Below are 14,608 nucleotides of genomic sequence, written 5' to 3' on the forward strand. Positions count from 1 at the left end.
TTTGTTTAATTTAATGTCACGATTTATTCGGAGCTATGTGACATACTACTGGATTTGCTTATCATGTCAGGATTTTCATGGAATCCGTTAGGTTTGCCTGACACCTTACATATCACCACCCTTCAAACTTAACTTTTGCACTGAAGTTGTGCAAAGATTGCATCGCTGTCTAAGTCAGTCAAAAATAATTCCTTTCTCTGAAATTTGTTGCCTACTGTTCACCCACGTTATTCTGGTTCTATGCTAATTTGTATTACTATATTATATTTTAATATTCTTCCACATTATTCTCAAAAATATGTTTATATTGACAAGAGAACAATATTTTTATGCTATTATCATTATTATTATTAATTTTTAATTATTTTCTTTCTCTATTTAAGTGTGAAGTTTGTTTTTTAAGAAGTTTGTTATCGAAAGTGGGGAGTCGTTCACTTCAATTTACTTAGAAATATTTTTTTTATAAATGTAGTAATTAAGTAAAATCTATTCCTAACACATTTTCTAAACATCATGTACAAGTAAAATGTTTTTGTTTCTAGACACTCATTTCAATATTGTTACACCAACAAATAAGAATTATTTCCAAGAATTGCTTTGACAAAGAAGTATACATACACAAGTATTGAGATATTATCCTAACAAATAGTGCAAATGTAAAATAAAGGGAAACATCCAACAATATAATTTTTTTATTCTTTGTTTTTATAAGGAGAAATTAAGTAAAATATAGTTATTCTTTTATTTTTATGAGGAGAAAATAAGTGGAATATAGTTTTAGTGTTTATGCCTTACTTTTGTTCTTTATATACTGTCCATTTCAGAGCTAATGACTTATTTTTATCGATAGTCTATTTTTTCCTTAAGTCCATAGTCAATGACTGTTATTTATTGGTTTATTAGCTGTGTGGTGTGCTTAACTTATTTAGTTTTTCACACGTTTCTTTTGCACAACTCCTACATCACGTAATTTGATCTCACACATTCACACAATCTTATAAATGTGTAAGCATGAGGTTGCCGAATGTTTTTGCACGAAGGTGATGGACTTCAGTGAGATGGATGTGGGCAAGTATTTGATGTACAGCTCCGTTTGTTTTTCCTTGTTGGCTTTGCAAGTGTGTGTTGCTGTTGTGGAGGTCCCATAATGGAATGGAGCTGTGAGTGCAGAATCTCATAGTTTACTGACTTCGTCTACATGAAAGTCATCGTTATGTGTCGCTGAAAGCGGTCGTGTTTTGTTGTAATACTTTGCAGACGACTAGTTTACAATAGGATAGGGAATTGTAAACGTATGTCATCTATTCTTCACCCATCTTCTTTCTTGGTCTTCATCTTGCGAATCTTCAACTTCTGTTCTTGCTGCTTTTTCTCTGCTTCTTACTTGATTCTTGGTTCTTCTCTGGGCAGGATATGGAAATATTTATTGACAACTAGTCGCTTTGAAGTTCTCCTCTTAGTAACAGTTTGATAAATTGTTTTGGCGTATCATTTTTACTTTCTGGAAGTTTTCTTCAGTTTCGTGCATCAGCGTGCTGTTTAATAGCAGTAGCGTGACTTTTACACATTTTTTTTTTTTTTGCCAGTGGTGGCTTGCACAAGCGGTCTTCTCATCAGGCCATTTTTTGCTCCCTCTGCTGAGTGGGGGCGTCCCGGGCTTTACGAGCGGTGAAAGTCCAGTGTTTGCTTGTCTGTCCCTGCACCGGTCACTGTCCTTTCCCTTCTCTCGACGCTTCTGCCTTGTAGGAGTCGTGTCTTGCTAATTACATCCTTTTTTTCTTTCTTGATACTTCTAGCGTTGTGACTTGTGGGTCGTTGCATCTGGTGTTTGCTGGAGTTTTTACAAAAAGTTTTACTTATAATCATCTAACATATGTCTAGTACCTACATTATTTCATGCCTCCTTAAAAAGCTTTACAATTTTCGGTGCCCTTTACATGTTACAATGCTAAGATATTTTGAGTCTTAACTTCTACAAGACTCCTAAAATTCGTTTTTTTATTTTTTTGTAGTGTCGTGGTGTACAGAATTTTAGTATTTCATGCTGTTAGACTATCTACGCTTTATCCATTCACCTTAATCTATGGTACTATTGGCGTTATTTTTGTTTTTGTTTTTATTGAAACTACTTTCTTTTTTCCACCTTCCTCTCTCTTCATTCTTCTTTCTCCTGATAATTTATCTCCAACATAATCTTGAAATATTGTGCTGATTATTTACCAGTAATAAAATTAATCTTCAAACTTTTTGATATGGCTCACATGGTGAAGTCCTAAGGTTTTGCTTGTTTTGGGTTCATTAGTTCCACAGCATTATCATGAGCAATTAGGGTAATTATGACAGGTCCTTTGTATGCAGCGTAAATCCTATGTATTTTATGTTTCTGTTTGCTGGAGAGATGGTGTATTTTTACAAATACTTTCTGGCCTACTGAGAATGTTCTTTTAATTGCTGTTCTATCTCCTCTTTCTTTTCATTTAATGGCTGCCTTTCTGATGTTGGAGAATGATGTTGCTATGACTTGTTTGTCCTGTCTACATGGTACAATAGGAAATCTAACATTTTCTCTGGTTATGTTTGGGGTTCAATATTTTTACGTACAGTAACTGGAGGTAGTAGTGTAGTGCTATATGGCATTTCATTTATTACCTCTTGAAAATCTTTAAGGTATATATCCCAAGTGTTGTGTCGTTTGCCTACGTATAATCGGCGGAAAGTGCCTATGTCCTTCATAGATCGTTCTGCAGGATTTACGCTAGGTTTGTACTTAGATATGTGGAAGGGTTTTATTTTGTGTTGTTTTAACGTGTTCTGCAATTGCACTGATTTGTATTGTGGGCCATTATCCTAAATTATTCGTTCCACTCGACCTACTTGTCTGAGAAAATCTTCTCTAAATGCTTTACTTATAGTAAGACCTGTTGCCCGTTTTAATGGTGTCAAGGTAACATATTTAGAAGTAAGTTCCAAAACGACAAATACGAAAATATATCCATTTTTTCTGCACGGGAGGGGCCCCATCAAATCTGCTGCAGCTATTTGTTTTAATTTTTTAGGGATTATTGGAAACATAGGTGGTTTGGATTGGAAAGTGACGTTTTTAGCCCTCACATATTTTTTGCATTTGACTAATACTGTTCTAATTCGTCTTTCCACTTTAGGAAAATTGTTTGATTGTTTTATTTTTAAAAAGCATTTCTTTGGTCCAAAGTGGCCATTACTTAAATGTGTATACCATATGTACTTATTAATTAGTTCATCTGGGATATTAATTAAACATTCATTCGTTGCAACATTTCGTATAAAAAATAAAACATTGTTTTTTACGAGATAGTGCTGTCAAATATCTGGAAAATCCTTACTTCTCCACTTGTGTTCGATTCCTAGTATTTCGGGATCCTTGTCCTGATCTTTGCCTATGTTTTTCAATGCTGTCGTAATGTAGTTTTCGAAAGGTACTTGTTTCATATATTGCATTGTAAACTGGTCTTGTGCTGCTTCCAAATCTATGTTATTTGACGCACCCTGTGGCCATCGTGATAAAGCATCTGCTAATACATTCACTGGTCCTGGTATGTGTGTAATAGTGAAGTCAAATTCTTGTAGTATTAACATCCATCTGGCTAACCTCCCATGAGTTAGTTTGGCGGATAACAGAAATGCTAATGCTCTGTGGTCAGTGTATACTTCTGTTTTTCTTCCGAATAGGAAGTATCGAAAACGATGGAAGCCCCATACAATGGCCAATGCTTCCAGCTCCGTGACTGAATAGTTTTTGTCGCTTTTTGTGAGTACCCGACTGGCAAATGCAATTGTTCTATATGATCTTAGCCCTGCCTGTTCGTATTCTTGGAATGAAACAACTCCTAAACCTGTTTTCGCGCTATCAGTGGCCATACAAAAATTTTCTGTTAGATCAGGATGTGCTAAAATAGGTGCTGTTGTTAGTGCGTTTTTCACTTTTAAAAATTCTTCATTGGCTAGTTGATCCCATACCCATGGCGTGTTTTTTTCAGTCAGTGCACATAGGCGTAGTGTTGCGAGAGAGTCGATCCAAATAAATTTTTTATACAATCCGGTGAGACTTAGGAATCCTCTGAGAGTTTTCTTATTATATGGAGTACAGAATTCTTTGATTTCCGTTAGTTTTTCTGGGTCGGGCATTACCAGTTTCTCTGAAATTATGTGTCCTAGAAATCTGACCTCTCGCCTTCCTAATTTGGATTTTGTTGTATTTACTGTGACCCCATTCTCTTTCATGATCTGTAAAAACTGATTTAATGTGTCGTTGTGATGTTCCCAAGAGGGTTCAGCTAAAATCACATCATCAACATAACTAGTAATTTTTTGTAAAACTTCAGGACTGAGTATAGTATTAAATCCCCTAATAAACGCTGCTGATGATATGTTTAAACCAAATGTCAATCGTTTAAACTGGTAACATCTACCGAATACGATAAATGCTGTAAGTTTTCTGTATTCTGGGGCCAATTCTATTTGCCAGAAACTACTTCGTAAATCAATTGAAAAACATAGCGCCGTGGAAGTTTTGTATCAATTCCTCTAATTTTTCTTGGCGATCTGTCTCAGTGTTTATGATTGTGTTTGTGGTGTCACCGCCAGACGCCACACTTGCTAGGTGGTAGCTTTAAATCGGCCGCGGTCCATTAGTACATGTCGGACCCGCGTGTCGCCACTGTCAGTGATCGCAGACCGAGCGCCACCACACGGCAGGTCTCGAGAGACTTACTAGCACTCGTCCCAGTTGTACGGATGACTTAGCTAGCGATGCACACTGACGAAGCCTCGCTCATTTGCAGAGCGGATAGTTAGAATAGCGATCAGCTAAGTCAATGGCTACGACCTAGCAAGGCGCCATTAGCATTACGTTGCATGTATCTACAGAGTCTCACTTGTATCGTCAAGAGCGACGTACAACAAGGATGGATTAAGGTTAAGTATTCCAGCAGCTACGTACTTTTCTTTATAGCATTCATTACGTATCCTATTTCAGACCTCTCGCCAGCCTGCGTGAGTTGACGCTTGCATATCGGCATCCTCAACCAAGTAGTGTGCGTAGTGTTGGCTAACTGCTAACACTACAGTGTTGATCTGTCTGGAATCAAGCACTAACCTGATGCTCCCACCCCGTTTTTGTACAATATGGAGGTATCTGGTTCAATAATATCATCATCTAACATTTTGGATATCTCCTGGAATAATTTATTCCCTTAGCTTAATGGGATTGTATAGGGTGGCACTCTAAATGGTTTGTGCTGTTTTACTTCAAACTTGTACTGAAAGTGTTTAATACTGCCAGTCTTAGGTAAAAATACCTCTGCTTTATCTCGCTAAATAACCTCTAATTCTCTTGTACTGTGTTTCGAAATACCTTGAAATTCTTGCAATTTTTCGTCGATATCTTTATAGACTTCTAACATGAGTTGAGGCGATTCCCCCTTTTGTGCATACCATTCTAATTCTTCATCCTCTTTATCTCGCGTCATTCCTAATTGTTTGTTTATAACTGGTATTTCTTATAATTTTAGCTTTCGCTCAAAGAGAAGTGTGACATTCCCGAATGTTACGCTACCTTTCCCCATATCTATTATCGCTCGTCTCTCATTTAAAAAATCTGCGCCTATAATCAAATCTACAGTTAGTTTAGGTATAATCACGGAGTTGGCTTCGATCTTTTGATCTTGACACGAAAGAGTTAACCTTATTTGTCTCGTAACTTCCGCAGCATTGTTTCTAATAGGACCTCTTACTTTAATCTTACGTGTTTTCAGAATTGGCTATTGCTCATTGGCATTACACTGCATGAATAAGTTTTCTCAGATCGCAGTCAGTTCACTTCCGCTATCAATTACAATATTGACTGGGATATGCTTTACCATGTCCTTTACAATTGGTTGAATTTGAAAGGGTTGGTTCTGTTCTTCTTCTTCTTGCATCAACGAATCCTCCACTGAGTCATACATGAGTCTTTTCAGGAATTTCCCTTGTGAATTCGAACTTTCTGTAGGATAAGCTTCGACTGCTACTTCTCTCTTTTTTATTTCCTCTTCTCTATTTCTTCCTTCATTTACGCTTTCTTCAACATCCTCTACTTTTTCCTCATCCTCGTCTATCTTCTCCTTCTTCGTCGCTACTTCCACATAGTCGCATCTAAATGCTCTAACTATCACTTCATAACTTCCTTCATTATATATGTTGGGTTGTGTGCCCACTAGTAACTTACTTTAGACTTCTGTCGACTGCGCATTATCCTCATTGAATTCGCTTTCCCTGGGTTCCATCTCAAATAGTTCTGCAATACTCATTACTTCGTCCTTTCCTCCTACATTCGTTGTGCATGCCTCTGGTAATTCATCTTCCTCGTTTCTCCCAATTAATTTCGTCCCAACACGATATTGTTATTTTCCTGTCCTCCTTTTCAGCTGGTCCCTGCGAATTTGTTTCTTCCTTCTTCACTTCTCGTGATAAGGTATTTACTTCTCTGTTGAAGGTGCTGCAGTTGTCCTGGGTCGTGCGTCATTCCGGTTGTCGTTGTTCCCTCTGTAATAGTTGTTGCCGTTCCTGGGTGAATTATAGTTATTGCATTATTCTCTTCTAAATCCATAGCCGGTTCTTTGTTGAAATCTATTGTCGTTTCTTTGTGCGAAGTTATCACGTGGTTCGTAATTATTGTTTCTTCGTACTGTGTCTTGTGGATTCCACTGCTTTTTGCTTTCGTTTTCACGTGCGCTTCGACTTTTTCTTGCGTCATCTTCCGAAAACATGAACTCTAGTTCCCTTAGAATACCTTTAAATGCTTCGACGTCATTGCCTCCGCGACCTACTAAGTATTGCTGGTATTTCAAGGGTAACTTCATCGCGCATAATTTAATCAACTCTCCGTCACTATATGGTACATCTAGGCATTGATTTTTCTTTGCGATTAATTCGAAAAGTTTCACGGGACTCTTCTCTCCTAAATTTTCAAAATATGGATTCTGTAATAATTCGTACTTCACTCTGTTCTCTGCTTCGCTGGACCAATATCGTGAGAGAAACTTTTCTCTGAAATCTTCGTACGATCGGCATGTCGCTGCAACATTTTGCATGGTTTCTGCGACTGTTCCTGACATGTGTGCACATATAAAGTCTAATTTATGTGCTAGCGTCCAGTGTTCTGGTAATCCTACTCGGAATTGATCAATAAAGTTCGTGGATGTAATGAGTTTCCTTCTCGAAAGTGTTGAAAGTTTCTGACTGTGAGGAAATGATCGTTTTCGTACTTCGTCATAGTTCCATACGAAAATAGCGATTCTTTGCCACTTTTGTTTCTGATCATTTCTCCCGTCGTTCTTTCCGGTTGTGGTAGATCCATTGGATATTGTCCACTGTAACTTTCGCCTACCCTTGCGTAGTATCGTTGGAGTGGTACCCAATAATTTTCTTCCATCGGTTGTGAACGTGTAGTTGAATGCATTGCATTGTACTCTTCGCTACCTGGCCTCCCATTGTCACGTATTGGTTGGGTATCTTGTCTGGCTAACCTTGCCGCTTCATTACACGATCCAAACTGTCTTGAAACATACATATGTGATTCCGCATGTGTTTGTGGTGCCGTTTGTTCATCAAGAATTTCGAAACGTGTTTGTTGCTGTGCAGGCTGTCTGATTTCACGTATGTTACTTTCCGTCTGTGATTGGAATCGCAAATGCGTAATATCTTCGTTAATTGCTTGTTTTTTCCGGTGCTGTTACAGATACGGATGTGGTTGCAGACTCGTTCACTACGCTCTTCAATAGTTTGCAACAACTCTGATCGCAATTTCTGAAATTGTTGCTTCATTTGCGCTTCTATTTTGACTAAGCGGTTATCATATCTTTTCAGCGCTGCTTTTGTGATACGTATGCGTAACACACTGTTTTCAACAATTTCACGCGCTGTACCTGCTGCTTGTCTAGTAATTACGTTTATCTGTTTCTCTAGTTTCTTGACTTCTCCCTGGGTGTTGCTACGTAATGTTTTGATCTCGTCCAGAGTGTCATTACCCAATGGTTGTACGTCCGCTTGTACCTTGTCAATGTCTGTTCTCAACTGATTGTGACCTGTTACTAAGTTTCCTATCACTTCTCGAGATTCTTTTGTCTCGTCTTCAACATGACTTAGGTGTACCTTATTTTTTTTTGTTTTTTTTTCTTTTATGTGAAGCATTTGTCTCGTGATTTCTGCAATTTGTTTCGTCGTTTCTGCATTCTGAATTTTAATTAGGTTCGTAATTTCTTTATTTTGTCTTGTCATGGCTTCCGTCATTTGTTGTAATAATTCTGCCATATTGGTGGGTCTTATTGCGTTTTCTTCCGACGTCCTACGCCTTGTGTTTTCGCCCAAGTGTTGGTTTGCAACCGATTGCATTGAACTGTGCGGTGACACGTTTCTGCTCGAATTACTTGTACTCTGTGGTCAGGGAGCTCTGATTACTTGTACTTTGGGTTCTACGTATTCAAGACGCAAGTTAGAATTCTCATGGACGGTCTCTCTACTTTCCTTCTCCTCTGTCGTATGCTGACTTACGTTTTCTATGCCTGGACGTACATTAACCTCGTTATGGTGCGTTATCTGTCCTATTTCTCGCGATACTGCATCGTCTGTTGTACTGTCCTCTATTCTCTGTCCATCTTCATGCTGTGTCTCTACCTCAATTCGGTCAAGGTCTCAATCTGCCGTTGCTAATCTTTCCGAATCCTTATTTTCTGTTTTAAAAGCAATTCACGCGCCCTACTTCGCTTCAACATGCGCTCATACGATCTTACGCGTTTCATAAACTTTTTGCACACACGAATGGACATCCATTCATTTACTTGTTGGGTCAGAACAGACTGGTCAACGATGTATCCGCCACCTGTGCGCTTGCATTGGAGAGAAAATTTAATTCTAACAATACTAAAATTCATAACTTAATTATCATATTGTCTCTGCTACAATGTCTCGCGTTCCATTGAATACTTTCTTACTATCGCTGCAGCTACTATTTTCGACTATTTATAACGTTAGGGAAAAAAATTGTTACAAAAATTTTTCAACAAGATATTTTCTGACCTAGTTAGGCATGTGGTCGACCTTCAAACATGGTATTTTACCATCCTGGCAGGGTCGAAATTCTCTACCATTTTGAGTGGTGTCTGTTGTTCTACGTAGTGTCTCCCTACCACATTCACGCAACGACGCTCTGAGCGTGTTTTTTTAATGAATTGACTAGTTTGAACCTGGTACCTGTTGCTGATAAGGAGACGCCAGACCACACATGACATGTAGAGTTCAGACGAGTTCAGTGAGACTAGCGATGATATAACCAAATACTTAATGATTTCAGTGTCTGCTCCACTGCGCTCCCTGTAGAAGAATCTTAATGCTAACAAAATGTAGTGGGAGGGGTTCAAGGCTTTCCTATTTTTAGTTAGCTGGTGAAATAACGTCGAAAAAGCAGTTAAGTTTACCATTGGAAATTTTATTCTACTCACAAAACATTGTTTATAAATTGCAATATTGATAAAAGGAAATGTTTTAATACAGGATGATAAAAACCAACTGCGTTCAACACAAATGTGAACGAATATTCCCTGAGTGGGTTTCCAAGTTCTACAATGGATCGAAGGATGACCTATCCCATATCACATCTATAATCTAGGTTTAAATTTTTACGAAAGAGAAAACTATCAAAATGGTCCACAGTGGCCCATCAATTATCTTTAATTACTCATCTAACTTGTCGTAAATTACAGTGGCTGATGTGGCTTCTCAATAAGTATGTAACAGAAAAATCATCGCGTTTCAGATTTTAACTTACGTAGCAAATGTGAATGCCATGAGCTTCATTCACGATCGACCCTAGTATTACGTAAAAAGGGGATGTAACAGATGAGACTTCTGCAGTTCTGAGTGAAGCCTTATGCACTCAAAAATGCGGCATCGCGTGCGTTCATTACCTCGTCAGTGTTCCTCAGGGGGCGGCGGGCGGCGCAGCTCCGTACAGCTCGCCGTCTCGGAAGCAACTCTCTCCTATCTTCTCCTTACTACAATTTACCGAAGTTGGTTTAAAAAAAACTTTTTGGCTGTGTTTTCATCTGACCAAGCATGGTCTCAGTGTCAACCTTAAGCTCTGCCTACAAAAATTCTGTCTATCCAGTGAGAAACGTTATACTTTTCGTAGTGGGGCAATGTCTTTAAAATTTGCAACGTAACAGCGATTCGAAAAATTCTCACGCTAATACCTGCAGCTGGTGTGGCCCTCTTAGTTTTAACGTAAGATCTATACTGTTCTTCTGGAGGGCTCTAGCTTTTAACATGGGCTGGGGGGTGGTCCTGGAGGTTAGCTGGCGACGTGCTTGTCCGTCCCTTATCGTAGGGCCTTCTAGCTTAACACGGTTCTGCTCTCGGCTTCTGTTCTCGTTTCTCTCCTCATAACTGCGTCTGTCTCACGGTGGGAAGGTATGACATGCATTTAGGCATTCTTGTGTTAGTCTGTGGTATTCCATTTGCTCACTCATTACTCGTATTACTTTGGTTAATTTAGTCACGATTTATTCGGAGCTATGTCACATACTACTGCATTTGCACATCATGTCAGGGTTTTCATGGGAGGTGTAGGATTTGCCTGACACCTTACACTATTACAATGTTGGGTGAAAGCTCGTTGAACTTACGTAGCACCCCCCGCCGTCTCCTTCAGCAATTTCATAGTAAGAAGGACGAAACCTTGAATACATGTCATACACTACGCTGTATACATTTTGAATCCATTGCAGATGTAGATTGTCATATGGGTAGAATTCTGAATTAAGGCAGACCTTGGCATTAGTTAACTTGCAGTTATCGAACACGGTGGAATCATTTACTGTATTTCTTCTTCTATCTGTCTGAAACGCAAGTATGATGAATCTGTGTGCCTCTAGACGGCTGGAGTTCTTAATAGCCCATGTTTGTCTGCTCACAGTCAGTAACACTGGGTACTCGAAGATCCCCCATGAGCGGAATGTCAGTGATAGAAATGTACCTGAATTCAGGACTTTTAAAAGCTTCAAACCTCCTCGTCGGATACACGATCACATTCTCTTCTTGAGCTCCTTGAATGTATGAGTTATTGTCCGTTGCACTCCGCACCAGAATGAGTTTTTGTTTAGCGTTCATAATAATGTGCCTCATATTCTCAAAGTATACCATCAGCATTTTTAGAGGTATGCATGCAGTAAATCGCCTGTACTCTTTAGCTGTTCTACCCTCTGGCTCGTCTACGAACCATGTTGCATTTTCTAAACTATGCAAATCTGTTGATGATGCAAAGACGTATGTTTTAAGGGTCGATGCTATGTCAACATTGAATGTACGGACGATCTCAGAGAAATTCATTTCGTAGCGTTGTCTTGGAAGAGGAAGTCTAATGCGTTATGTATCAGCTTGGAGCGCACTGTATCGCTGTCACCAGTTTTCTTGAATGACCCCTCGAGGTATATGAAACTGTTGCACTGAAGCGTAAGTGTGTTCTGGTGCTGTATGACAATACGGATTTCATCATTCTTGTTAATCGTGGTTGAAGTGTAAGGTTTATGAGAGACGTATTCCTGACGTATAATTCTCTCATCATACTCTACTGGGCTGGTAATATTGAGTGATGACGCCATTGCGTGGCTTCATACCAACTAATATAAGAAAATCGTAGTTCGCAGGTGTTATCACTTTGCTGTTCTGTAGCGAAATGGCGCACTGTGGACTGCGTGCAGTTGTTTTATACTGCACGCCCATCCTGTCTTAGGTGTAATCGTACAATGATTTCCTCACAACGAAAGTCAACAAGTTGATTATTCTGGTCCACAATAAGCAGCTCCAAATAGTCCAATGTCTGAGCTGTCACAGGAAGATATGTTGCATTGGCAGAGGCCTCAACAATCTTATACCCCGTTGCAACAATTGGGAAAAATTCGTAAATAGTACGAATGGAAGTATCGTTGAGATAGGAGTTCGTTGCAATGTTACACTCGACACGTATTGTGCTGACTGTGGGTATGTCCACTGTCTAATTGGACTTGTAAAATTTATTCGGATCCTCCTTCAGAATCTGTCCTTTTGTGAATCCCAGCAGGTGTCCTATCGAATATTGCTGGTGAAAGTCAATTGTCGCATTTACATTTCTTATTTCAGATTTTGATTTAAATGGAATGGACAGTGTCTTGAAAGGAGGATATAAGATGAACATCAACAAAAGCAAAACGAGGATAATGGAATGTAGTCGAATTAAGTCGGGTGATGCTGAGGCAATTAGATTAGGAAATGAGACACTTAAAGTAGTAAAGGAGTTTTGCTATTTGGGAAGCAAAATAACTGATAATGGTCGAAGTAGAGAGGATATAAAATGTAGACTGGCAATGGCTAGGAAAGCTTTTCTGAAGAAGAGAAATTTGTTAACATCGAGTATAGATTTAAGTGTCAGGAAATCATTTCTGAAAGTATTTGTATGGAGTGTAGCCATGTATGGAAGTGAAACATGGACGATAAATAGTTTGGACGAGAAGAGAATAGAGGCATTCGAAATGTGGTGCTACAGAACAATGCTGAAGATTAGATGGGTAGATCACATAACTAATGAGGTAGTATTGAACAGGATTGGGGAGAAGATAAGTTTGTGGCACAACTTGACCAGAAGACGGGATCGGTTGATAGGACATGTTCTGAGGCATCAAGGGATCACCAATTTAGTACTGGAGGGCAGCGTGGAGGGTAAAAATCGTAGAGGGAGACCAAGAGATGAATACACTAAGCAGATTCAGAAGGATGTAAATTGCAGTAGGTACTGGGAGATGAAGAAGCTTGCACAGGATAGAGTAGCATGGAGAGCTGCATCAAACCAGTTTCAGGACTGAAGACCACAACAACAACAACAATTTCAGATTTAAGTGTATTGATGTTTGCACTTACTTCAGTACATTTTCCGGACTGTTTTAAGACGTCGTTTAAATCTTCGATATCGTATGCATCAGGTTCTATCTCCAGAATATCTTTTTCATCATTAATGTCGAGATGCAGTTTATTGTTAGTCACGGTGATACTCGGGATACTGTCGTACGTCTCCAGTCCAATCAATGCAATACTGCATTGACCAGTGCTCAAATCAATAGGCAGGAAATAATTTGCAAGCAATAAAGATGATCGTCCTCTCAACGTCAAAGTGTATGACATTGCATCTGAACCTCAACTGATGAATGAATGTTTAAACATCCTCCTTATACATAGTAGGCAACGGCCTTGCCGCAGTGGACACACCGGTTCCCGTCAGATCACCGAAGTTAAGCGCTGTTGGGCGTGGTCGGCACCTGAATGGGTGACCATCCAGCCGCCATGCGCTGTTGCCATTTTTCGGGATGCACTCAGCCTCGTGATGCCAATTGAGGAGCTACTCGACCGAATAATAGCGGCTTCGGTCAAGAATACCATCATAACGACCGGGAGAGCAGTGCGCTGACCCCACGCCCCTCCTATCCGCATCCTCCTCTGAGGAAGACACGGCGGTCGGATGGTCCCGGTAGGCCACTCATGGCCTGAAGACGGAGTACAGTACAGTTACACATCGTGCTTCTTCTTATTCTTCTTTGTGAACGTCAAGAGAAACATGATGTATATATGTCAGCAGATGCGTGAATTAAAGTCGCGATAGAGTCGATAATTGTAGCGTAGATGTCTTCTGCGAGTGAAGTATTGTTGTAATTCTTCTGGTGCCTGCAGGTCACCAAATGAGTCAAAATAGTAGACGGTATCCGCGTCTATGATAACGTATGGCACCCAGTGTGTGTCATGACCTCCAACAACATCTAAATTCACAATACCGCATTCACCAGTTTTCCACATTGTCTTTGGTAATGTATCCCGCATAAACACACCACGCAGTCTTGATGTCTTGAATTTATCTCTAACAAACTTAAGATCTTTATTTGTGAGTGGTGGATCTGGTAGGACCGCTAATGGGCTTTTTTTAATTTATGAATAGACCAAGACCCATCCTGTACCTCATCAAGTATAGTCCTTTACCGATGGCTGTGGCTTCATCATACAGTTATGTCTTCTCGCCTCTTCTAACTGCTCTTTGGAGTTTTGCGCGTTCTTGACCGTTCGAGCAATTGCTGCGGCACCACCGGCGAGGGACCCTACCGCAGAGAGTGCGGAGAGGGCCGGGATGAGAAAATGAATGAAACCACCGGATGTCTTGGGTACTGGTAGGACACGAAGTACTTTAACCGATCCTCTTGTTCTTCTTGTTCGGGAATCTTTGTGCTTCTTTGCGTTTTTAGCTGCATACATCGCTGTCGGGATACAGTTCTTCAAACAACCCTTCTTGTTCTTATTGTTTAGAGCGCAACGTGCAGCGTTCGTAACTCGTTAGAAATTCATCACTCATAAACCCAACTTGATTTTTCGACGCATCGTTTTATTAACAGCAAATATTTCGGTGCGTTGACCTACAACAATATCCTTTCTTTTCCGTATCGCCTTAGCCTTATCATCTAAAATCCTATCTGCAGTGTGACGACTTGATAGATTTTTATTTGCTGCGTATGCGATGTCGTGT

General features: G+C 39.7%; 1 pseudogene; it reads left to right on the plus strand.

Moving 5' to 3' along the window:
• Nucleotides 1-13,280: 13,280 nt before the first annotated feature.
• LOC124614411 lies at nt 13,281-13,397 on the plus strand (annotated as a pseudogene).
• Nucleotides 13,398-14,608: the final 1,211 nt, after the last annotated feature.

The sequence above is a fragment of the Schistocerca americana genome, chromosome 4 (assembly GCF_021461395.2).
Source record: "Schistocerca americana isolate TAMUIC-IGC-003095 chromosome 4, iqSchAmer2.1, whole genome shotgun sequence".
In the NCBI taxonomy this organism is placed as follows: domain Eukaryota; kingdom Metazoa; phylum Arthropoda; class Insecta; order Orthoptera; family Acrididae; genus Schistocerca; species Schistocerca americana.